Raw genomic sequence first — 25,216 nt, forward strand, 5'->3', positions numbered from 1 at the left:
ATATAAATAAAAGCTTTAAAGCCAGGGTTTTAGAAAGCCATCTTTAAATGCTGCATAATTTATAGCCTGCTGCAAAGAGAAGAGCGCGTGAGCTCTAGAAGCAGAACTAACTCATTCTGTGCTCCCTCCATGTTTGGGCTGCTCATATGTATGTGGCGAGGTGTATGCTGGCATTCAAAATTTGGGATTTTAGCCAACAGTACTTCCTTCCACAGGCTTATCTGCGTCACTGTGGCTGGGTCTATTTCATCTCCTGGTGTCTCAGTTCTCCTTCTATGAACTAGAAACAATCACCACTGGCTTCACTGTGAAAAATGGACTAGTGAGTGGGGATGCTGAATGCTGGTAGGATGGTATGTACAGGCAGCCAGAAAGTCCACAGTTAACAAGCAGCCTTCACTTGTGGCTCTGTAGAAGTGATTTGCTTTCTCATTGACTTAACTTCTCTTTAAGACAGGGATTATTCTAAAAGGTTCAGAAATTTCTTTCAATAGCAACTACAAAATACTTTTCTCTTCTTTCGTGGAACAAAGCTGTAGGATAGGCAGGGGGTAAAGGTCTGCCCCAAGAAGGGCCAAAACTGCTGCCAAGCTGGCATACACAACAATTGTTTCATCCAGCTCTGGAATTGCATTCACCTCTAGGATGTAACAGAGCAGCTGTGCTATCACAGTCCAACAATAATAAACAACGGGAAGCAGAATGGGCTTTCAAGGCAGCCGGGTCTCCTGAGAGAATCTAGCCTACCACATTATCATTGCTCCCCCTTTTCCCCAGCTGGATAGAAGTCTGGAAATCATGAGTCTTAAAGCAAAATAAAATTAAATATGTAGTGTCAGATAGCTTTGGTGCTGATGCTTTTCCTCAAAAGATGGTCCCATGTACACCCAGCTGCCCACCCCACCACAGTGGGGATTGCTTCTGTGATGATGCAGTAGGACCACTGCCACTCCTCTGCTCTCTCTCACCTTGGTTCTTGCCAGAAATCTGCATCCAAGCCTCAACTTGTTTGGAGCTTGCTGAGCTGGTGAGATTTGACGGGATCTCGCCACCCAAAGTGCCGTGGCTTGAGGCTATAGATTTAAGCAGCAGCATTAAGCACCCTGCTCTTTAACTCATTTCTAATCCATTTATTTAAACTTCAGAGTGGTTTTAAAGCATGAGAATCAAAGGCAAGAGCAATTTAGAGTTTTCCAGCCTGGCTCTGAGATCTGACCTCTGCATGTATTCTGGCTGCCTTTAAAAGTGCACCAGCATAAAAGCACAGTTTGTGACAAAGCATCTGGAAGGATTAAAACCTTTCTGGGATAGAATATGCTTCTGTCAAGGACCTCTTTCCTATCTCAACTCTGTTGCCAAAAAAGGTCTTTCCTCAGGGGGCTTCTAACCCGCCTGAGGGATTTAGAGAAGAATTGTTGAGAAGAGCATATAGCAATTTGATTAAGGGATAAATGTGGGGGGGGGAGGGTGTTAAGGGCTAGAAGGGAAAAACAGGATTTAAAAGAAAATAGAAGTAGGAAGTAAAAGAACTGGATGAATCTGTGTAAGGCAAGGTCTGTGGAAGCATTCTGGAGTCTAAGAGTCTGTGCATACCAGGAGGGAAAAGTCCCCAGTGTCCTTCAGCAGTGCACGAAACTGAAACTGAGCAGTTCTCAGGGGAGGTGGCAATGGGAAGGATGGAGCCGCTGGAAGACAGCAGAGGAAATGCAGGTGAGCAAAGGGGTTTTGAAGAAGGGTTTCAGCCCTGGTGTAAGCTGTTCACATTGCCTGCCCAATCATGCCACCTCCTTGGACAGTGCTTGGGAAATTATTACCTGATCCCTCCCACACTTGTTTAGAAATGCAATCTGGGTCTCTTCATTTCTTCTCATTCTGTTGGACAGTTGGTATGAAGCAAGTAGTAACCAATCTCCTAGCCCATGGAGTCAGTCTGTTTTCTTATTTCCTTATTCATTAAAGCAGACACCTTAGAAAGGCATGAAAATATTACCAAAGCCCAGGAGACTCAAGCTTCAGAATAAGGAACCAGTCTTTCAGCCTTGGAGGCGACATGAGTCTGGGACGTGAGACAGAGCCAGGTATGAAAACAAGGCCCTTCATCCAAGGAAGGATCAGCAGTCTGTGGACATACAGCTGTTTTCTGGTTGTAAGATGTTGTTGTTGTTGTTCCCTTTCTGCTCCTTCACCCCTCCACTATGAATTGGCCTGACATTAGAAAGTGATATGAAATGAAGAAGCTGCCTGCTACGGTGATTTCTCCACTCTTCTGCGCGCCAACTCTCCTGCTGTGTTATTACAAGTGTATTTCTGAGTCTGTACAGCATCTAGCACAGTGGTGTACAGACTTGAGAAGAAAAAAGAGAAAGGAAGCAACACTGGACAAACAAACTGTTTGTTCATGTAGTACTACTGATGCCTGAGTTCCCACTGATTTGTGTCTGGTGATTAATGAAGACCTCTCTTTGAAACTTTTCCTGTTCTCAGGACTTTAATTTAAACACATGAGCTTAGGCTACCACTTATCTCTCTATCTCTCTTGGTGCTTATTTTTGCTTATATCTCAGAAAATCTCTGAGATCTCTATCATTTGGCCAACAGGTTTGACAGTTATTTGGAGAGGAACGGATTGGCGCATACAAATGCAGACAATATTATTGCTCAAGCCTACTTTCCTTAGGAAGTCGGGTGAAAAGATTCTTCCCGAGAATTACCAAAGAAATGTTATTACCTTGCAGCCAAAAATTGCCACAAGATTTTGGGTCTCTTGTGGTCTGAGCTAAAAAATGAGTTGATGCAGATGGAACAGGCAGGGGAACTCAGTACAACAATCAGGCACCATCAAGCTTAGTCAGCTCAAGCAATGCTGACAGGCAACTGAACTACTTTTTCTCCAGTGGCTACACTGTATGCCAGCTTGTAAGGCATCTACCCCACATCTCTGCTGGGGTCAAACAGTTTTAAGTCAGCTTGTTCAGGCTGGAACAGAGAGGATATTTCACTGTTGGATGGTTGCTGCAGTTCAGTTTCCCGTTATTGAGTTGTATTTTGGAGAGGACACCCCAGCTGCAATCTGGTGGTGGTTGCAGAGGTCACACTTCAACTAGCTTTATTCCTAAGAATATCAGTGCAATGTAAGGGGATTCAGCTGGGAGACTGGCAAAGCAGGACCCCAAGAGCTTGATTCCCTGGGGTCTGTTCAGCTGGTGCTGCAATCCTGCCTTGAGCTGCAGGAGAGGCAGGATTTCAGAGTCGTTCAGTGACAACTGTGCTGCATAAGGTGCCACCTGTCAGTTTTCTTGAAAAAGCAGAGAAGCATTGAACTGCTCTGAGGCTATAGAGCTGTTAGATATACTGAAGAAGTTGAAGACCAAGGAAGCATGCCTTATGGTGACAAGTGCTCTGCTGAGGAGTCTCTCCAAAGAAACAATGAAAACCACTGCTTTTTAAATATCTTAATGGTACAGTAGAGATGAGACCTTGAATGCAGACTATCTGGCATAATATTATGTTTTCTGGAGCAGATTGGAGAGATACTTCTGGTTGGTCTCATGGGTAGTCAATTTGTTTCTAAAGCACCTGTGACTGTCATACGTTGCTAGCTGTTGCAAACTGCACAGTGTTTTTAGTGAACTGTAGGGAGATCTGAACAGACAAGCCATATCAGACTGGGTTCCTCTATTCCATGACACCATTGCTGACAGCAGTTAGTGGCAGATGTGAAGGGGAAAGATTATGAACAGGGTGAATAGGGAGTGTTTCATTCTGTGAGCAAACTGCAGCTTCTGGACTTCCAGAGCTGGAGATGAGGGCTTTCTGCTTAAACAGCTGTCAGTGCTTTTTTTTTTTTTTTTTTTTTTTTCTGGCTGCCCTTTATCTTTTAGGTCTTCACTCAGTGCAGCCGGGGACCTCCACAGTGATTAACTGACCTACAAGTGCTGTTGGTGGGGGGGGAACCACAAGATTTCTGGTGGTGTCTCATGGAATAAATTTATCTGTATGTTGCCTACATGAATCCTTTCTGATATCTAGCATGTCCATATCTAATGAATTTCTTCATCACCAACCAGAGAATAACAATACACCAAAAAATCTGCAGGACACTGCCATAAATATTTACTTACTCTTCCCTATATTTTGGCTCTATTTCTACCTTTTTCCCTTGCTTATGCTTTCAAGGGGGCACTTATCTGCTTTCTGGCAGTTCAGGTGGAAAGCCTTCAGTCATACATACATACACACACGCACTACCTTTCCACCTTCTATTTTGTCAGTATTGAGATTAAGTCTCTTGAGAGTAATCTTCCAGAAGACACTTAAGTATTTGTTTGGGGGGGAGGGTGGGAAGAGTTAAAGGGAACTTTATCATTCTTGGCACAATTCCTAATTCTTAGAATCAGGCCTGAACATTACGTAACTTTTGGCAAAGCTTTGTTTCAGGTGGTGGTTTTTGGTGGGGGATGCAACTTGACATTCACACTCAAAAAATGATCTGCTTCAGTCTTTGATTTTTTTTTTTTTTTTTTTTCCCTCTTAGAATAAAAAGGGAGGGAGAAGGGGGGGAAAAAAAGGGAAAGAGAAAAGCCATTACTTAAGCTGTGCTGAAGGAAAATACACTGCAACATGCGTCCAGCCCAAGGAGAGTAAAATGGCATAGTGCTGGTGTAATTGTAAGCTGTAGAAAATATAATCTTTTGTGAAGAATTCCCAGGGCATGGTCTCCATTTGTCAGGTAACAAGCTTACCTGCAATGCAGATAAGTAAACCATGAAAAGATTGCTTACTAGTAAAGCCTTCCTCCACCTTCCTCCTGCCCCTCTCCTCCCCCCCCCCCCCCCAATAGCCAGCACATTCCCATTGAACATGTTCACAGACTTAGCCAACTTGTCTCTATTGTCTGTCTGGTAATTCACCTATGGAAAAGGAGGTATCAGATGCTGTTCAACAGAAACTTGAAACTGAGCCTGAGTGTAAGGTGGGTATTGTATCTCCTCGCTGCTCACAGACACAAAGCTCATCCCTTCCTTTTTTTCTTGGTGGCTCTTTGATTGCTGAGAATTTGTAGGATTAACTGTTCATGCTCAATACTTGCTTAATCCTTTAAATAGGTAAGATTTTTGCCTACCCCTGCCTTATATGGTCTGGCATTGCTTGGAAGTTACCAGTCCAAGCCAGAACCACACATAGATGGGCTTCCACTATACTCCTCGTCTATTGATCTGATTAGTCCTGGGCAATATCTGGTTCCCACCCTCAATTTTTGTAGTCTTACTAGCAACCCAGTCCTTGTTGGAGAGAGGAGGGTAGTTTCTCAAACCTTGGCTGGATGAATCTGGGTTGAAAAGTGTTGGTTTTTTTTTTTGCATTGTGTTTTTGTTTTCTTTTCCTGTGGAAAATGTTGAGATTTTACCAAACAATGAAAACGTTTGGCCAAGAGCCCTCCATTTCAGTTCAGAAATGCTCCCCTGTGGGAGTTGTAGCTGGTATGCTTTGTGTCCATGTACTTCCCTGTAAGCTGACATTCCTGCCTTGCCCACATCTCTCATGATGCAGTGTTGTCCCCCCTCTTGCTGAGACAATGCCATGTGCCGTGGAAGCTGTATCACCATGGTGTTTTGTGAGAAACACAGTTCATGTGGCAAGCCCACCATAAGAACTGGATGGGGTCACAACGATTTTCAGTGACAGCCTCTAGGAGACACTATCCGAAGATTTCCCAGTTGAATCCCCAGACTGGTCATAACTTGACACAAAGCAATTCTGCTTTTATTAAAAGGCAAATTTTCCACTGAAAAAAATTCTAGTGGAAAATTTCAAGCAGTCCCCAAAGAAGTTCTTTCCAACCCCCTTTGCGCTGTAGTTTAATCTTGGTTCTGTTAGACTTCTCTGTCTCTGCTTAATCTCTGATAACAGAGGGAGAGCTCCCTTCCAAACAAACGTGACCAGAAGCTGACATACATTACCAACAACATATGGAAAAGTTTGTACCTTTCTGAGCAGGCAGATTTACAAGGTGAGCTCTTATAAGCCCTTAAAGAGAGGAAGATGCTTCCCTGTCTTTTGTATGTTTTAGCAATGAAATAAAAATCCTTTCAGATCTAAATCCAGCAAATGAAGATCTCCTCTTTCTTTACATTTCTTTACAGAGGGTTTTGAACCTCTGTATTGCTCTCAGTTTTTTTTCTTTCCCTTTTAACTCATTTCGGGATAGTGAAATATGCCCAAGTGCCTGAGCTAGATCTCTCTCCCTCCCTTTCCTTTCTCTACCTTTCCATCTCTCTCTCCAGGAGCAGTACGAGAGCACTGTGCTGTAGCCATGGACCACCTGCTGACCGGACATCTCAGATGCTCTCCAGCAGTTCACTTTTACAGCCTGTACTACAAAAGCCAACATCAGCTTCGCTTAGTAAGGTAGGAAGTCTGCTCACCTAGGCCTGCAAGACCTTCTCTCTTACCAGCAGCTTCCACTCACTCTCCAATGTTTCTGTTCAGGATGGGACTGAAAGAGGTGACCCACAGCACTGAGCTGAGCTACACAGCATCCTGCAAACTTTTTCTTCCTTTCTCTCCTTTTTCTTCTGGTTAGGGACTCGTGCATGTTCTTTCATCTGAAGTGATGCTGCAGTAACTGCAAAGTGCCCCGTGGTGTTTCTGCTGTGGATGTGCTCTAGATCAGCTGCATTTCAGCCTGGAAAGGGGGACAGGGGGCATGTTTGTATTCTTGCAGGTGGGAAAATGCAGTAGACAGCATATTCTGTTCCAGGCTAGCTGTACAGTTCATCTCCAAATCCCAGGTTCCTCCATTAAAACCTACCCCCTGCCCCAGGGATCGGCCTGGCAAGCTCTTCTGACCCAACAGCACTGGCAGCTGTTTGGCAGCTTCTGAAGTGGATCCAATCTGGTATGAGTTTGCTACACTTTCATTGTGTCTACATCTTCCAAACAAATAACCGAGTCCAGAGTCCCAAGCTGTGTTTTGCAATGAAAATGCTTCAACGTCTGGGAATTGCTTCTGCTGCAGGGAAGATATAGAGTGCTGTTAACTGTTTAAAGGGTCAGTGGAGAAGGGAAGGCCAAACACTTGCCTTAAGGGCTTCTTAATGAAAGCCATGTGGTTAAAGAACTTGAGGGAGCCTGGAGATCTCTCTCTCTCTCTCGGCCAGTGCCCTCAACATTTTGGGGCCAGCATTTTTCTGCTAATAGCTGAGATAGTCCATGAATCTTCTTTTACTATCAGACCTCTAATTGGAAACACTATACCTGTGCAGTACACTATATATAAGCTGTACTGAACAATAAGTTTCACTGAATCTCTGTGCCTCCTATTCCAAACCTTGCAGGTGACCAACACTAATTGAGAATTATTTTAGTTTGCAGAGGATATAACTTCTCATCTTCCACACAACTAGACTTGACGTGAAGAGCAGCAAAAAGGGAGAGTTCAGCAGTGTTCAGGACCGTGTTGCTTCGTGACATTCCCATACAATCCAAGGTAAGAGAATTAATCAAATAACATTTAACCCAAACCTTCACTTAGAGCTGGAAGATAGCAGGGGAAATATGTCTGTAGGAAGGCTAGCTTTCTGTTCTTGCTTGTACAGAGCCTGACAGAAGAAAAAATAGGAGAAAAGAAATTCTTATCTCTTATCCAGAGGTCTCTAGAGATTTTGATTTCCCCTTGCGATGGCCTCAGAGCATCCACGTGACTGGACTTCATGGATTATCTGGATTATATTACAATATGGATGTGAGTAGACAATCAAAACTTTTCCAAGCAAATATGGTTGCCTTATTTTACGGTTAAAGTAAATGGGAATGGCATCCTGCCCCACTCTGTAAGAAAAAGCAATAGCACAGACAAAATCTGACCTTGGTTTATTCCTCTACTGCAATTCCAACCCCATCCCTTCTTAACAGACCATTCCTCTCTAAAACCTAATTAAAAGAAAGGCTGCAAAAACTAATTTAACTTCTCCTTAGTACTTCTTCTATCTCTCCATGAGAAATTCTAACTGGAGAGTTAGAAACAAATCCATCAAGATTTCCACTTCATTAAATTGCATATGTCTTGATTACAGAACTAATGGGAGTCCATTTATCCTCTCATTCCTTATATTACTTCAGAGCAGCAACAGGGGGCTGATCTTAAGTCACACTATTTCCTGACAAAGGAATGTCAGTTCAGGACATGTGTACCTTTAAACTAAATTTTGCCCAAATACAGAGACAATGGATCAGCTCAGTGCAGCATCTCTTCTTTTTCTGCCATACTAAGTTTTTATTCAACTTTCCAGCTGCTCTGACTCAGGTTGGTGACTTGCCAAAGGTTAAAAGCTGAGTCAGGAGCTTGGAAACCCCACAGTCCTGCTGACTCCCAGCTCAGCTTGGACCATACAAGCCCTCAGTGTCAACTCTCTCCCCACTTTCATCAATCTCTCCTGTCCCAGAGCAAACAGCTTTCTTCTTGGAAGAGGTAATAACCCTTCCAAGCCCCTAAATGAGCAGGATGGGCACAGCTGCACTAGAACACACCTGTGCTTTTTCTAGCCAAGTACCTTGTAAGTATCTTGAGAGTGGCTGATGACGGGTAAATTCAGAAGAAAAAACTATCTTGCAAATAAGCTGGTTAAGATTCCCAATCCCTAAGGCATAAGCAGATGGTTCCCCTTCCATTCACAGCTCTCCCTAGAGCACTGTCCTATCCCAAGCTACATCCAGCTCCCAGAAATACCTCCTGGCTTAGAAGTGCAACTCCTGTTCTCTGATGACAGCACTGGCAGATGAAGGCTTGGGTCATGTTTACCTCCTTTTTTGGGCATACCCCTCTCTCATACCCCATCCTTGCTGCAGCTCTGCCCTGACCACAATGCAGGGCATCCTGAAGCTACATCTCAGTCCTGGCCTAAGCTGCAATCCCAGCTGGTGGTAGGATGGCACTGGCTTGCTGCCCAAGGACTGACAGATTTTGAACAGGACTCATCTGATGGGGTGCTGACAGACCTATCTCAATTAATCATGTTAAGTGTTCTCTACAGCCCATTGGGATGTAATCAGTGGAGGCTTGGGCATGGATCACCACATCCAAAAGTAACTGCCTACATTCATACAGATTATGGGAGCTGGAGGGACTAGTTTAGATGTATCCTCCATGTCACAGACAGCTAAAATGAAGCTGGGTAAGTCCTTTCTTGTGTCCAAATGAAGCAAGGAGATGGCCAAATTTTTTCTCTATGCAAAATCCTCTACTTCCTCTGTATTCAGTGAGGAGTCTTAAGACTTGATCTCATGCTATCTAGGAGGGGTCAGTCAATGCCTATTCTCTACTCACCCTCATCTCTGTGGCTTATTTGTGCACAGAACAACTTCCATTTGATTCTAACTTTCCCCACTTAAAAGGTTGTTATTCCAGAAAGCATGTAAATGATCTGAAGCGCACAGATGAGACCATTCCTCACAGTAGCAATCCTACCATTAGATTGGGATGTCCCAGACATGAACCTCACATGAGTAACCTGGAGTACATTTGTACTTCTTAAGTTCTTCCTTCTACCAATGGTTTAAGCTCAATGTGCTGATGATTCGTTATCACCAAGACAGCAAGCGACCTTGTTCCTAAATAGCTACCACTCAATTTTAAAACAATGCTTTTATAGAGAAGCATGACAAATAAAAGCAGAGTTAAAGCAAAGAAATTTGCTAGGTCTGCATTGTGCCAAGTCACTGGAGAGGGAGTTGCTTTGAACTTGGCTTGGGGAGATTTGGGTGTGTGTGGTGGTTTTTTGTTTGTTTTTTAGACAAATGCATTTAAGCAGCTCTCCTCAGTAAGCACCTTGGTACCCATGAATCACTGGTGGCTTTGTGAAGTCTTTGGGATGATTAGAATGTAAGATAGTGCCTCTTTAGGAAATTCTTCCATCAAGGAAGATCAGAACAGCGTCTGTTAGAACATATTCAAAATGGTATCTTTCCTACTAAAGTTTGCTTTCCTTGTAGAGGAAAGTGTCTGGCAAAGCTGATAACAAACAGTATTGTAGGAAGAGAAACTTGATGGAGAAATCGAGGCACAGTCTTACCAGGCTATGCTGTACCCTCAAGACTGGTGTCAGAGCAGGAGAGATTCCAACTCCTTTCACCTGAATGCAGAGCAATAGCCAAAATTTCTTCAGTGTTTCTTCCATGGCATGCTGCCAAATGGAGTCCTCATAACAAAGCTGGACTAATATCCCAAAATAAGTGCAGATACCCTCAGTGCAGTCTGTAATTACTCTCTCTGCTGCCTGGCTGCCCTCTCCCCTGCCTTCCCTCTGGGCCTGGACACCTGCGTTGTACTGTGATTGCCTCTTCATTTATGGCAAACAAGTCTGGATTCTCCCCTTGTATATTTTTCAAGGCATTTTGAACAAATCTGGTTTCTTTTTTCTCTCTTTTTGTCTCGGCGTGTGTTTTTAATTGGATCCACTGCTGTACTTTCCCTGCTTGCTAATGCTTTTCTTTGGGGAAGCACAAGTTTATAACAACCCTGCAAGTACTCACTCCTCCTTGCCAAGCCAAGTCCATTTCTTTCTTGGGGATAACCTGACTCTGACCTACTTGTCAGCTATACAACAAATGCAGTGCTTTCAGATTAGTCTACTACCGTTCAGAATCACAACACTTAGCCATAATTTACATATGAGCAGTAGAAAGTCACACAATGAAGCTGGTTTCTGCAGGAAGGCTGTGTGCTTGCCTGCATGGATATTCCCCACTGATTCCCACTATTCAGAAATGCATTCTCTAGGTGCTTGCTGTCCTTTCATAGCCCCTATGCAATACTTTTTGGGCAGAGCCTCAAGCTTTAAGTCAGGCATTGGTGTCAAGGACTTCATCCTTTTCAGTTTCTCTACGATACCATTTGCTTCAAGGAACATTCCTGTGGTTGCTGCCAGGCTCCTATCCAGAGGAAAAGATTCAGGTGGCTTCGTTCCCTTTGTCTTTGCCAGACGTTTACATTCCTGCTGATGCTGCATCATGGAAGTGTCACACTGGTGAGCACTGGCAGGAGAGCCTGGCCTCTCCCTGGCCCTAGCTCCATGGCACAGGGCACGGAGCAACTGAGAAATGAGTGATTTGCATGGCTTTGGTTATGAGACCCACCAAATATATTTTATACCAACAACTGGGTGTTAATTAGCACCACTTCCCAGGCTGGATTGGCAGCCTGAATGTAGAGAATACATTAACAATTGCAGTGTTGAACTAATTTCCCTATCTACCTTCTGGTCATAGACTCACACTATCGTTTGAGTTGGAAGGACTACTTAAAGGCCATCTGGTCCAACTCCCCTGCAGTGAACAGGGATGCCTACAGCAGCTCCATCAGGTGCTCAGGGCTCCTCCAGCTTGACCTTGAGTCTTTTCAGGGACAGGGCACCCATCAGCTCTCTGGGCAACTTGTGCCAGTGCCTTACCAACCTTATTGTAAAAAGCTTTTTCCTTATCTCCATTCTAAAGCTCCTGTCTTTTAGTTTGAAACCGTTTTCCTTTGTCCTATCACAGCAGATCTTGCTAAGAGATTCTGTCCTTATATATCTTATAGCTTTGCTTCAGATATTGAAAGATCACTAAATAAATATTCTTGCTGCAGGAACAGAGATGCAAATTGCAGACCCCAAGAGGATTTTGTCTTGGGAGCTTCAATGTCTTTGCATTCTGTGGCTCAGTGATAGTGGGCCCAGCTTGACATCTCCAAAATTTCGACAGCAGGTTTGATGGTCTCATCTACCCATCTGAACTAGCCCATGGCCACAAGTACTGTGATTTTAAGGTATGGTAGGGTGGGAGGTAGCAAGCTAGAAGGAAAAAAAAAAACACAGGTTGTATGTAAGAACAGGTTGCCCAGAGATGCAGTGGATGCTTCATCCCTGGAGACACTCAGGGTCAGGCTGAACCAGGTTTTAAGCGCCCTGATTAAGCTATAGGTGTCCCTCTTCATTGCAGGGGCATTGGACCAGATGATCTTTAAGGGTCTCTTCCAACTGAAATGATTCTGTGGTTCTATGTATGATCAGCAGCCTCAGGAGCTTTCTACCCATTGCAGCCAGATCTGCAAGCAGCTCTTCCAGGCCTCTTTAACTGTGCCTTGCCTGTCAGATCAAGAAAAAAAGGGTTGCCATGACACCACAAACCATATTTCTCAGGCTGAGATGTGCCAGAATTTCAAACAGATGTGGCAGTGCAAACAAGAAGCCCCCCCCCTGGGAGCATGCCAGGAGGTTAGAAGTCATTCAGTGCCTGTACATGTCCTTTCTGGCCTGCCTTGCAGCCCAGCCCAGAGGGCTCAGCAAACAGTGGTACTGGAAAGGCTCAAAAGAAAAGTGCTGAGTTGGAAACTCTGCTGAAATAGCACCTGTCTAGCTTCTTTTTTTTTTTTTTTTTTAATCTTCCTTCTTTTCTTTCTCTCTCTCTTTTTTTTTTTTTTTTTTTTCTTTCTTTCTTTCTTTCTTTCAAGGTCACGTTTATAATTTTTGCTGCTTGGAAAAGCTTACTCCAGCCCTGTTTGGCATTTGTTCTTGGCCTGAGCATTCCCATGAAGCTCTTCTGTAAATATGCTAATGTTGGTTTCATTTCCCCTCTGAAAGCAAGAAGGGATCCTTCTGTTTCAGTAATGCTGAAACAGAGAGGATTGGAAAGGGGCAAGAGGGGCTTTTTGGCTGCAAAGAGCCCTGGACAGACTGGGGAGGTCCTGCGGGAACAGGTTGGCTTTGTCGAAGCAAGGTTTCCCAGGGAAGCGTGCCAGCTCATCTTTCACATTGAAAGGTCAGAAACCCACTTACAGGGAATTTGGACATTTTGAGGTTTCACTCAGTGGTAGAATGAATTATTTTTATTAGAAGTGGGGTTTTCAAAGAGAGAGAATATCTCTCCTTAGACTAACCGAGAGTGTTAGAAAAACAGATGCGCTGTCAGGCTCATCGGCACTTTGTCAGAACTGAAACCAAAGTGCACCATGTTCAGCTGCACACAGGTGGGAAACACTTGCTCCTGGTTTAACTTCTCCATGTCAGCTGTCTGGTCAGTTTGAGCAAAGAGCAATGGGCCTTTGGGAGAGGCAGAGATGTTAGCAAGGAGAGAGGGGACAGGGTTAATAGTGTGAAACAAAGAGAGGTACAAGAAAGCTGTACCTGTTGAAGCCATACATTTTATCTATAGCTTTTGTACTTTAAAAAAAAAAAGAAAAAAAAAGTTTTGTTTTTTTTTTTAATTATTCTTTTGCTCTTATGGCAATTTCTGGGTGCAGGTATCCTGGTGGCTGGCTACTATTTTCCGCTGGAATTAAAGAGCACCATGTCTGCTGCTCTAGGAGAAGGCAAGAAAATGCTGGCATAAGAACAGACAGTAAAGAACATTTTTGCCTCCTTTCTCTGAAGGTTAGGGAAGCCTAACCTTATGTAGCCCCCATGACGGGTGTTAAAGCAAGTAGAGCTACCCTCATCTTTATTCCAGCTGTAATTTGCTATTGATTGTTGCCTTAAACTGAACTACCTGGTACATAAAAATTTCTTTAACTTGACTCTCTCCCCAGCCCCTGTCTTAACACATATGGCAGCCTGGTAGCAGGAGAAGTAGAACTTTAGCTCCGTCAAAATGGCAATTGAGCAACTTTTATAAGAAAGTGAAACAACTGATAAGCTAGTTCTGGTAGTAGGGGCACGCAGAAGAAAAGGTCATTTGTATTTAAATAGAGTGGGAGGTGAATGCCCCCATGAAACCCCAAAATGTTAGGGGAGCAGGGCAGTTCCAGGGACTGAGCTCACTCTTTAATTCCCAGCATTGCTATCTCAATCACCAGATCTCTGTTTTATTGGGAGATAATTCACAAGAACACATCATGGTCTATAAACCTATTCCCTGCATTTCTGCAGCGGTGTGGGCAGTTGAGGGCATGATGAAGTGTGCAGGAATGGTGCATGGTTGTAGGGAACCTGCTCCCAAACAGGGACGGTCAGTCTGGCTCAAAGGAGCAAGCTTCAAAGTGCAGTGGTATTTCTTCATATTACCCACACTTCTCATAAACTTCTCATGAGAAGAGCCTTTGTCAATGCATGCTGAAGAGGCCAGAAGTAGGAAAGGGAGGTAGTCATAGAGGACAGCATCTATTAAACACAGTGATCTCCTGGGCACACTTCACAGGAAGGAGCAGACTAATAGGAAGTGGGGGGAATGGGATCCGGAGTGAGAAAAGATATTGCTATAACCCTCTTATGTATGCTGTTTCTCTAAGCAATTTGACACTGGCCCCAACAGGAGAGCCCGTGCTTCGGGCCAAAGGAGTATCTTCTTGAAGTGAATCTGCACTTTTTAGGAACTAAGTCACCAAAATAAGAACTAATACAATTGGGACACACTTGCTGAAGCCATCGAATGCTGTCTGAGCTCAGGGGTCTCACACAACACAGAGTTCAGTAGCAAGAATAGAAGACAGTGAGTGACAAGCCTTACAAAGAGCAGTCCAAAATTCCCTCCCGTGGAATAAATATCACTGTCAGCACCCAGTACCCAGTTCTGGGCAGGAGCTGCACACCTGCAGAGGACTTCCCCCTGAATTTGATTTTGGTCCCTCCCTTTCTTTAGCTGAGCAAGGTAGGAAGGTCTTTATTTAGCTATTTATTTAGTTGACTTACTGCATGTAAATCAATTCCTCCTTTGCGGTCCTGGCAGGGTGTCAGCAAGCAGGAGAATGCGTGGGAGCAGAGGCTCCTGAGTGGTTGCACAGAACAATTCCTTGCCTCTTTTCTGGCTTGGAAAAACGGTTTCCCAGCAGTGGGTTTCCATATTGTTCTGCTGGAAAAAACAGAGCCAGGCATGTTCTCTCTGGGTCTGATCTTATCTAAAAACGCTCCCATCACTGTATTGCGTAGGTATGGGATGGCTGTGGAGAACCCTATTTTGGCAGTCTTCAGCAAACCGTATGGGAGCTCTGATTTTCGCATACCCTGCAGCTCATTTTGTCTCCTTTATATCTCAACTTTTCTCTTTACTTTGATCTGAGAGAGACAGTGCTTCCTCCTTCATTCTCTCGTTAGGTTTCAGGCCCTGGAGGATGTATGATCACTGAGCCATGATCATACAGAATCTGATTCAAAGTCAAAGACACCTCTTCTTCCATCTGCTCCCTCTGAGCAATAGGTTTCCAACCTGAACCTGACCTGAGAGAGAGAAAGAGAGAGAGAGAAGAGAAGTGACACAAGAAATATCAGAACGGAAACTGAAATTGCCCAGCAGGGAGGAAGATAATTTATGTGAGAATAATCTTCTGTATCTGAATCAAAAAGGCAGCTAGTCACCAGACACTCACAGTGGGTCAGAGCCACAGTCTGGACTCACAGCCAGACCAAAACTCTCTTCTCCCCTCACCAAGGTGAATTTGCTGGTATTTCTAAACCTGGGATCCCACTGACAATCGGCCTGTATCAGTTCTGCAGTAGCATTCAACCTGGGAGACCTTTCTCTCAAGTCATGCACTTCTGTTGAAACCAAGCAATTAGGACTATCTAATATGGATTTCCCCCGCTTTCCCTTGCTTTCTCATGAAAAGAACCAAGTGCCAGTAATATCTTTCAGGAAAGCCAGTGGTCTGGGAGAGATGAGAGTGGAAAGAACCTGTTTGATATATATGTCCTGATATGCTCCTCTTTTCCTTTACTTCATCCATATTTCTTTCCTTCCTTTCTGCTCCTGCGTACCTTCCTCACCCTCAAGCTACATCACTGAACCTACCTTAAGGTTATTCATACATCTCACATCAACAGGGCTTTCTGATCAGCTGCAAAGATATGTCAGGATTTTCCCCCAGACCCCTTTATATACTGCTTTGGTGCAGCTGAGCGAAAGACCGGGACTGTAGGTATCTGACAAAGCATTGCTGGTACAGCCATACAGTCACTGATCTTTCCTGAGAAAGGGTCTTGTGGTTTAGCTGAGGCTGTGACAGGTTTCAGATATGGTCCTGCTCCTTCCTAGCAAACCTACCTTCAGAACAGCAAATTGGCAGACACACCAGCTTGGCTGGACCCCAGGCCTTCCTGGATCCCTTCCTTGACTTCTCATCATGCGTGTTTTAAATTACTGTTCAAATCAAAGATGTCAGTGATTCAGGCCAAAGGGCTTTGCTGAGAGGTAATCTCATATTTTTTCTCTGGCATCCTTCCTTGTACTGATCCCAGCACCAAAGCCTTGGGGATCATGAAGGGGCTGCCATCCCATGCTGCATGGTCCATTTCTTTGGATGACCAGAACATTTCACCCAACATTTCCTGCTGTGAGAAGGATACAAAATAAAAATTACATACTAGATCCCCACATTGCATGTTTGTTATTCCACAAGGGGTTGCATTACTTTCAGGGGCTTGGGAAGAGTTTGAGACGGTTGTATGCAACAGTGTGAGTGCTGTAGGGACTATTCTCAGAAAAAAAATAAACAAATAAATAAAAATTAAAAAAAAAAAAAATCAGTTTTTATAGGGTTTTGGTTCCAATAACCCAGCTAAACTGGTGTTTGCTTCCCTTAAGCGAGGTCACCTCCTGCTGATGTGTCACTGCATAGGGATACATGTACTGACACCCTACCAGTCCCACATTTGAGCTGAAAGAGACTTTCAGAGCCACTGCAGACCAGGAGTGTCAGAGAACAGCCCAGCTCCTCTGAACAGGGACTGTGGGATCTACGACTGAGGGAGAAAGAATCTAATAGCTGCTGCCAAACTCTGCAGGAGAGGGGAAATTCCTTGCTAAGCATAGTGGATATTAATGCATACCCCAGCAAAGACAGCATATCCCACCAGGGGCAGTACCTTTACCATTAGTAATATTGGAACACAGAGCAACCTCCTCTGGTTTGGAAGGTGTTTCACTATCTGCAGCACTAAATTCCTGTCACTCTCCCCTCATTTCCAGGTCACAGCAAAGCTGACATCAAGATGCCTCTGGTGGGATGGGTGGCATTATGGATTGGCTTTGCATTCTGTTCCAGGTCCAAGCATTATCTGTGAGGTTAATCACGCTGTAGACTTGCCCCGATGGATAAAGTTAAGTGTGTAAGTCAGAAACTTGCTTTGACAGAGCTCTGCTTGCACTTCTGAATTTATCCATCTCTCCCCAGGTCTCCCTATTTTCTCTCCCTTCCTACATGTCTATCTAGCACAATCTCTACCGGAATTTTGCTAGACTTAAGAGACCTTTCTATAAAAGCCCAATTAAAAAAAAAACAACTATAAAACGCATGAACATGAAAAAGTCAAAAGCCATAAACTTGTCTCCAGCTGAAAAGCCTCTACATGCTCTCAGGCAGGAGTGAGGTTCCTGGAATTAGTCTGAGGGACACAAATCAAGTCCATTTCCATCCCTGGCAAAAGTCTTTAATCTTGGCACCTCAGCAGAGACCTCAGGATCCCTTTTATAAGAAATGCTTCCCTCATACCCTACTCGATCATAGTATAGCTCTGTTCGTTTCCGTGCTTTTATCCTCTTCATCAGTCCCAGCCAGGGACTTGTATATCTAACAGTCTTACCTTGCAAAGGAGCTCCTAGCAGATGGAAAGGCTATCTCTTCATTGCGATCTAACCTACTTACGTCTTTTGACACCTCATTGCTTCTCTTCTGCTCCTTAAATGCTGAATCCAAACTTACTCAGCTCCATACTGTAGCTACATCCTATTCTTGTGCAGTTAACAGATTGGAAGACACAGACTTAACAGTGACCAGAACTAACTATAGTTATGTCAGTACAGTTCTCAGTTGAATCCTTAATACATTTTTTTTCCTTTAGAAAAAATATGCCATCATGCACTTGTCTCATATCTGTTTTCTGTGATCAGTCAATGCTTTCCCTGGCATCCTAGCAACTTTCACAGAAATATTCTGGTGAACATTAAAACCACTCTGGTTCTATGAGATTCCCATGGATAGATACTGATTTTACATGACATTTACTCAGACGAGTCTGGGACATCAGCAATACTGAAAAAAAAAAAAATTCTAGAATTCTTTCCCTCTTTCAGATAGAAGACAAAAGAAGAGGACATTCACATCTCAGTTATCCGCCCTTTCTGAATTTCTAAATGAAGTTACTCTAAAAAAAAAAAAAAAAAAATGAAATAACAGCCACCCCCATACCTCAGCAAAAGTTTGGTAACAAAGTACTTCTAGAATGATGGATCATGTTTTTAAAGATATTTCTTTGTATTACAGAATAGGCATTACAAATAATTCCCTGGAAACTATTCCAGTTGAGCATTAGACCCAACTTCATAGTTTTCTTAAAACTTAAAGTTTGGAGCCAAAATACTAGGCAAAATAGAGCACCAAACCCAGATATCTCCTAATTTAAGGGAAGATTAGAAAGAGACAAGAATCCACAATCACAGATTTATTTATTTAAATCAATTGACCTTGGTAAGAACACACAGAATCCTTTGTGGAGTACAATCTAGGTGGTTTGGGAAGCCAATTCAATTTATCTCTTCTTTTTCTAACTTAGTCTACAGTGACCCTGAATTTTCTTCCTTCTAAAAGAAGTGTGTCCATACAAAGCCCTCCTAGGATTTACAGATTAAATGGAAGCATTTGTTTTCTGCTTTATGCTCAAGGAGAAGGCAGAATATTAAACCTACTTATGGTGAGAAAACATTGATCTGGCTCTTTGACTGAAGTTCATAAGACAACAAAGGAGTCTTACTCTTCTCCCATCTATTTTGTCCTATCAGTGTTTCTCAGTTACCTTGAAGCAGGCAATTCTTTTACCTGAGATGGGCGTGGACTCCCCACTTCATCTTTTGTCATCTCTACTAAGTTGGCAAATTAGTGCCAATGGCCAAAGGGCAGCATGCTCAATCTTCTGTTCCCCTGGGGCATCTATTCTGCAAGCGAAGAGACATGGCCAAGAGTAAATCACACAGACACTCTGAGCTAGAAGTTTATCTCTAGGGCTCACAGCAATTCAATCAGCCTCATATGTGATTAACCCCATTATGAACTCAGTCTGGGAGGAGACTCCTAGAGAAACATCTCTGTGCAAGGAGAGTATCAAGGTCTGTGATTTCTGCCTAACATCCCATTCTCTGATTACGTGCCTCCAATTCCCCATGCTTCCAGTCATTCCTCTTCTCCAGAGGGAGAAATGAACTAATGAGATGTGAAGCAATCAAATTGGAGGTAATAATTAATGATGGAGCAGAAATTAAATTTGTGTGAGTAAAGGGAGATCTTCATGTAATGAAAAGCTAAGGAAGGATTAGCTCCACAACACAGAGGTGACCTTAGAGCTTCTGTACAAATGTTTTGGGAGAAACAGACCTGAAAACTACAGAAGCAGAGGTTAGTCCCTGCTTTGAGGTTTGTCACTGCAAAAACATTAACACTCCACACCTCCATAGATTGATGAGTTAGATTTGAGGAGGAGAAACTCAGGTTTGGTTTTGTACCATTTCTGTCTGAAGGGTTCAGCCATGGGCTAATCTCCATGCCCTGTAACATTTCAGAGCAATCAGGGAAGACAGACAGATGGAAACACAGGGGGGTGGGGGGAAGCTGATTTATATGCAGCTGAAACACAGCCGTGGGGCTGCCGCCAAACCATGTAGATGTGGTGGCAACACAAACAGAGACACACAGAACAGCCTGTGCAAATATAAACACTGCCACACGTGATCAGGGTTCACCGAGTTCATGCAAACACCAGGGAAAGAAAAGAGAGAGAGAAGAAAAAAAAAAAAAAGAAAAAAAAGATTTAACTAGAGAAACAAGTGTAAAGATTGTGTCAGAAACAAGAGTTCTGTTAAACAAAACAAATAAATGAAATTGCCCCTTCTCTTGTCCTGCAGAAAAGCATTCTTACATATCAGAAATTTGCAACAGAATTAAAGGACGCAGCCCATCCTCTGGTGGTCCAGGTGGTATTCTTAACACTCCTGTACATAACAGTTGTCATTACTGATCAATTTTCCTCTCCTATCTAGATCTTGTGGCCAGTAGTTTATTAAATCATATGCCTCAAATTGATTGTTATGTTTCTTTCTCTGTCAGTTCAGGGTTGTTTCCAAATGCAGATAACTCATTACAGAAATTTGGCCTGGCAAAGGCTGCTCCAGCAAACTGTCATTTCTTCTCTAGCTTTCCCATGTGAATCTAGATCAAGTCCAGCAGAGACTAGAAGTCATCATCCTGTTAGAAGGGGCTTGCATGGAATGAGTTTCTGGATCTGTGTATAGTCCCTAGAGGCTAAGAATTACAGGGTAGAAGCCACTGAAGTAATTATTGCTGACTGTCATTCTAGGACAGAAGGGGCATGGAAACTAAACATTCAGCTATAGCTGAGGATGTCTTCACCACCACCACGAAGTCCTACTGGCCACAGATGTAATAACAAACCATATTCTTGCTTTGGAGTATCATATTACAGAGATGCCAGTGCAGCATTTTTATCAGCACCAAACTGCAGAAGAGACTGGATTCCATATAGTTGGCTTTCCAGGATGGAATGCTTTTCCTTCTTAGCAACAGCTATTGCAGCCCTTTTCCTGTTGCACATGCCCCTTTATTCACACCCTGATGTCCTTCTAACACATGTCTCTTTGCTGCCATCCTTTGGCAGCCTCCAGGTAGAAAGAGGGATCAGTCACTGAATGCCATCTGTGAAGCCTTCAAATACCCCCATCAAAAGCTAAGCACTCAACAGAGCTGTGGCGTCTTACCAAGGGTCTGCAGGGACACCGCAGTTTCCTTTGAGCCAAGAGATTAGATGGTTGGAGCATAGGATTGTAAGCCAGAAGGCTCCCATCCAAGCCCAGCCACCGAGTCAAAGTCTGTAACCACCTACAGGTCTTAGCCAAATACAGCTGTAAGCAGAAAGTTATATCCATGAGACTGATGAGACAAAGTGTACTCTTGTTTGTTGCTATCCATAATGTTAGCCCAAACACGCCACGCTTGTTAGTTAAAATTGGTAGAGATATCCTTGAACAGTATGCCTTGCCATTTCAAAACCCCGAGCTATAGACACTTGCGTTGTCTGCTTGCCCTTCGTCTGCTCACAGAAGTCAGCTCCAGAGATGCAGAAAAAACCCCAAACTTTCACTGCTGCAGTCTTGCTTCTTTCACAGGGTGGTTCTCCCCTGCAGAAGAATGGGGACGAGACTAGGAAAATGAAGTTTCACATTTTGTATCTGTAGCGTAATAGAAAGCATAGCAACAATAGAAGAGCAGCAAAATCGTAGGCTGCAGCAAATGAGAGCAAGCCCAAATACAGCAGCCGTGGATGCAGAAACAAAGGAAGAAAAACCGTTTACCTTTAGAAGGCCTCCACTAGGCAGGGATCTCCAGTGAGATATCTTTGCCCCCACTGCCAATCCGTAAATGAGGTCTGGGAAGGGGTGGAGCCAGGATCCACCCCTTCAGTCACTTAGGGGCATTGCGTGCACCTGAGCTCCCTTGGGTTGGCCCTGCCTTCTCACCAGGTGCTCAGTCACTGTTTCAAGCCATGACTTAGCATTTCTGCTGTAGTACCCTATAGTTTCTTGTTTCTGTGGAATTTTTTAATCTGTATTGAGTTAGATGCATTGTGCTGGCTTGTAGATGATCTCCAGACGTCCCTTCCAGCCCCTACAATTTTGTGATTCTGAGAATCTCCCTCAGGTACTAATCAACCTGCCTGCAATAATAAATAAAAATATATTTTATGCTATTTCAAGATCTTAGACTATCATATTGATTTCCTTCAGATTCATAGTTCCTTGATGATTTTTCCCTTCATCATTTTAAACTCTAAAAGACTTTCTCAACAGTTGTTAGGCTCTGATGTTACCTATCTACTAGATGACTGTGCCTTTGCTCTCCAGGCAGATTGAGAAATGAAAATGAAGTGACTATTGTTTTTGCATCATATTTTTGATAAGAGGGCTGGAGTGAACTCTAAAATATAGCAGAAAATGTCATTTGTTTTTTCAGAAATGCATCAAAATATCTCCACATCTGTTTATATTCTCCAGTTCTATATCTCATCTCCACAGGGACTGAGCAACTCTGCTTGGTCTCGTGTTGAAGTCTGGATATTTGTTCTGACTCCTTGGGAAGACTGTACAACCCAAAGCACAGTTCTTTTGGATACATCTCCATTCCAGAAATGAATTCTGGAATGTTCAATTTTTTTTTTTTCTTTTTGTATTTATAAAGTGTCTGTAGTGTGAAGGAGGTTCAGTTGACAGTCCTGGAAATGCAGGTCTTCTTAGCCATATTAGATTTGCAATGCAAATTTCACCACTCCACCCACTGGCAACAAAACCTTAACTTGGAACATCGGAGGGTAGGGAGAAAAAAAAAAAGAAAAAAGAAAAAAAGAGCAAATAGAGTTCACTCTCCATGACCAAACGTTAGCTCCTCTGCTGTTACAATCAATAAAAGTGGCAGTTTGGAAGCAAAGGCAGATCAGGGCAAGTCTTGCTTGCCCTCTTTGGATTAGATACCATCTGTTCTTCCATTAATAATCAGTTCCAAACACACACATTTCACCAACTTTCCTTGGTTCCAGCCAGGAACTCTGTTAGTAATGATTCAGAGTTGCTCCCAAACCGATCACCAGCACCAACCTCAGTTCATGCAGTACTTTGAAGATCTGGAAGGTTGATTAGAATCCATATTTCTCTTGGTTACCCTGCACACACCACCCAGCTCTCACCATTCTCCTGCTCCGCTGGAATGCGTAACCAAGCCAAGACTGCTATGATGCATTGGGCATGCGGGAGGGCCAGCAGTAAGCCTGACAGCAACCATGGCTTCAAATTAATAAAACAAAACAAAGGGAAAAAAGTTGAAAAACAAATTAAGGAAGACAACCAACTTCTATATAAAACTTTTCCATCTGGAATTTCTTCTGCAAAGAAATATCTTAGCTAAAACCCATACCAGCACACAGACAACACCGAACATGTTTGGAAAGCAGGTAGATTGTTCTTATGGTTCCATAGCCCTTTTTTTTTTTTTTTTTTTATCATTTGCAGACAGTTCCATTCATATTTTGTCTCCCTATCCTTCCCAGGAGCTCCTTGTGAGCATCTACAAAGTAACCATGTTTTAACTTTCTTGAAATTCATTCTTAACTCCTTTTTTTTTAGAATATGGAAGGCAATCTGAGCGCTCATTAGGTTTCTGAGATATGTGATCATTATGTTTCATTTTTCCCACTAGTATCTAAGTATATATTCATCTGTTTCCTTTCTTTTTGTTTATACAGTTTATAGGGCAATCTAGTATTGGTTTATGAATGAATTTCGTGAGAACCAATGAGTTTAAGTGAACTCTGTTCATAACATTTGTTTTAAATGTGATACATTTCTCCTCCTCCTCTGGTTCAAAGACAGAAAATCTATTCTATGGAAAACATGAGCTTTGGAAAACGTCTTTAAGGAATAAGATGGGTAAGACCAGATGAGAGAATGGTTACAAGTGATTCTTTTTTCCCCCAGAAATGGCCATTAACAGGTGTTTGTAGGTGTTGGCAATGGACCTACAGGTAAATTAATGGAAACCTTTGGTCACCCACAACACTGATCTTTTCGGTAGAGCTTGTGTCACACGAATAAAGTGTGAAAGAATGTGAAATCTGAAAGGGCACTTAGAACTGTCCCCCTACTGTATAACTTCAAGCTCATTCTGTCCAGGCTAATTAAAACCTTTTGGAACTAAATGTCTTTCAGACACAAAATCATTGTTTCAGTAATCAGAAGAGTGTGAAGCCTTGTGTGGTATTTACAGCTGTCAGTGATTTCATGAGCTGTTGTAAACATCCCTGCCACTTAAAGATCATGAAGCATTTTGAGAATATGTTGACCATATACCGTCACGGTCAGCGCCTTTTTAGTAGAAATGAAAATGTACTTAAGACCCATGGCTGGCTGTGATGGATTGGTTTGCATCATAAAAAGTGAAATGCTTTAATGAAAGCGTGCTTTATGAGTCTAGCTGTTAGAAATGGGGGTGTCATCACACTGTAACCTTCCAGTCCTTGCTCTCTAGGATGAATCGAAGGCGACTGGACCAGTAATTTATTACAAAGACAGGTGCTGGAGACAGCAGAGAAGAAGCAAACAAGAAAGTAAGAAAGCAAGATGGAGAGATGGACATACTTAACTACAAGATACAATTTGCCCGGACTACAATTTATTTGCACACCAGATGTCTGTATGGTTCAGGCTGACAGCACTGCAAAGGGTGAGAAGTTTAATGCTGCCCAGAGCCAAATAGAACGGAAATAAATAAAACAAAAACAAGACTGACTTCGCAGTGCATTTCCTCTCAACCCACTTCACCAGTAAAACCTGGGTCTTTCCAATGAACAACACACCATTCACTAACACTTTCCCCTGCAAACATGTGTTTGGAGTCTTCCTCCCAGCTTGATCAGACCAACTGAGAAACTGAGGGAGTTGTAAAATGCACTTCTCTAATTAGTTTATTAGTTTGAGAGTGAAGGACTTGAGTGAAGAAATGTAATGATGTCAGTTCTGTGATATTTGAATAGGCTTATTTACATTCTTCACCTTATATTTTTCTTTTTCTACCCATCTTTCTTTCTTCAACTCTCTCCCTTCCCCCAACTGTTTGTTTCTTGCTTCTTGCCAAGTCCATCACATACCTGGGGTCAACTAGACAGTTCTGCAGATGGGTTGACTATACTGCAAAACAGTCAGTATGAGATGTTCCTGTCTGGCCTACAGATGGGAGACTCATAAACACTTGATACACCCAGTCCCCTATTACTGGTTTAACAGTTTTTTTATTGGAAAGCCAAAATCTTCCCCAGGCAACGCAAGTAGTTGCCATATGTTCAGGATACTAATAGTGCCTCTAAAAATTCATGTGTTTTTATGCTAGAAGAAAAAATGAGATTCTTTTCTTCCTTGCATATTTTCAGTGGTTTAGAAACAATTCAACTATATGGGTTGTTCTGTGGGTATTGGCAGGCTTTGCCAATTGGATGTGTGTGGGTGTGAATGATGCTTTTTGTCTTAAGTCATTCATATTGATTGCATTCAGAACATTCTGCGTCAGTATCTTTTGGCCCTGATGATACCTCATCACAGTTCCTCAGAGGCACCATCACTTAATATGCCTGAGTCAGAGCACAGATTAAGCGGTGGAAAAAGGCTACTTCATAGCTCCAGAGCTTTGCTCAGCCCTGCACAGAGC

General features: G+C 43.0%; 1 long non-coding RNA gene across 2 annotated transcripts in view; it reads left to right on the forward strand.

Annotated features, from left to right (window-relative positions):
* The window catches only part of LOC104911676 (uncharacterized), an 83,111-nt gene extending 58,810 nt beyond the window's left edge, over nucleotides 1-24,301 (forward strand). For both annotated transcript variants that reach the window (XR_004160319.2, XR_014884407.1), the window contains exons 2-5: nucleotides 6,285-6,408; nucleotides 7,368-7,489; nucleotides 7,599-7,744; nucleotides 24,044-24,301. This is a non-coding gene — a long non-coding RNA (uncharacterized LOC104911676). The remainder of the gene's footprint in view (nucleotides 1-6,284; nucleotides 6,409-7,367; nucleotides 7,490-7,598; nucleotides 7,745-24,043) is intronic.
* The last annotated feature ends 915 nt before the right edge of the window (nucleotides 24,302-25,216 follow it).

Source organism: Meleagris gallopavo, chromosome 7 (assembly GCF_905368555.1).
Source record: "Meleagris gallopavo chromosome 7, MGAL_WU_HG_1.1, whole genome shotgun sequence".
In the NCBI taxonomy this organism is placed as follows: domain Eukaryota; kingdom Metazoa; phylum Chordata; class Aves; order Galliformes; family Phasianidae; genus Meleagris; species Meleagris gallopavo.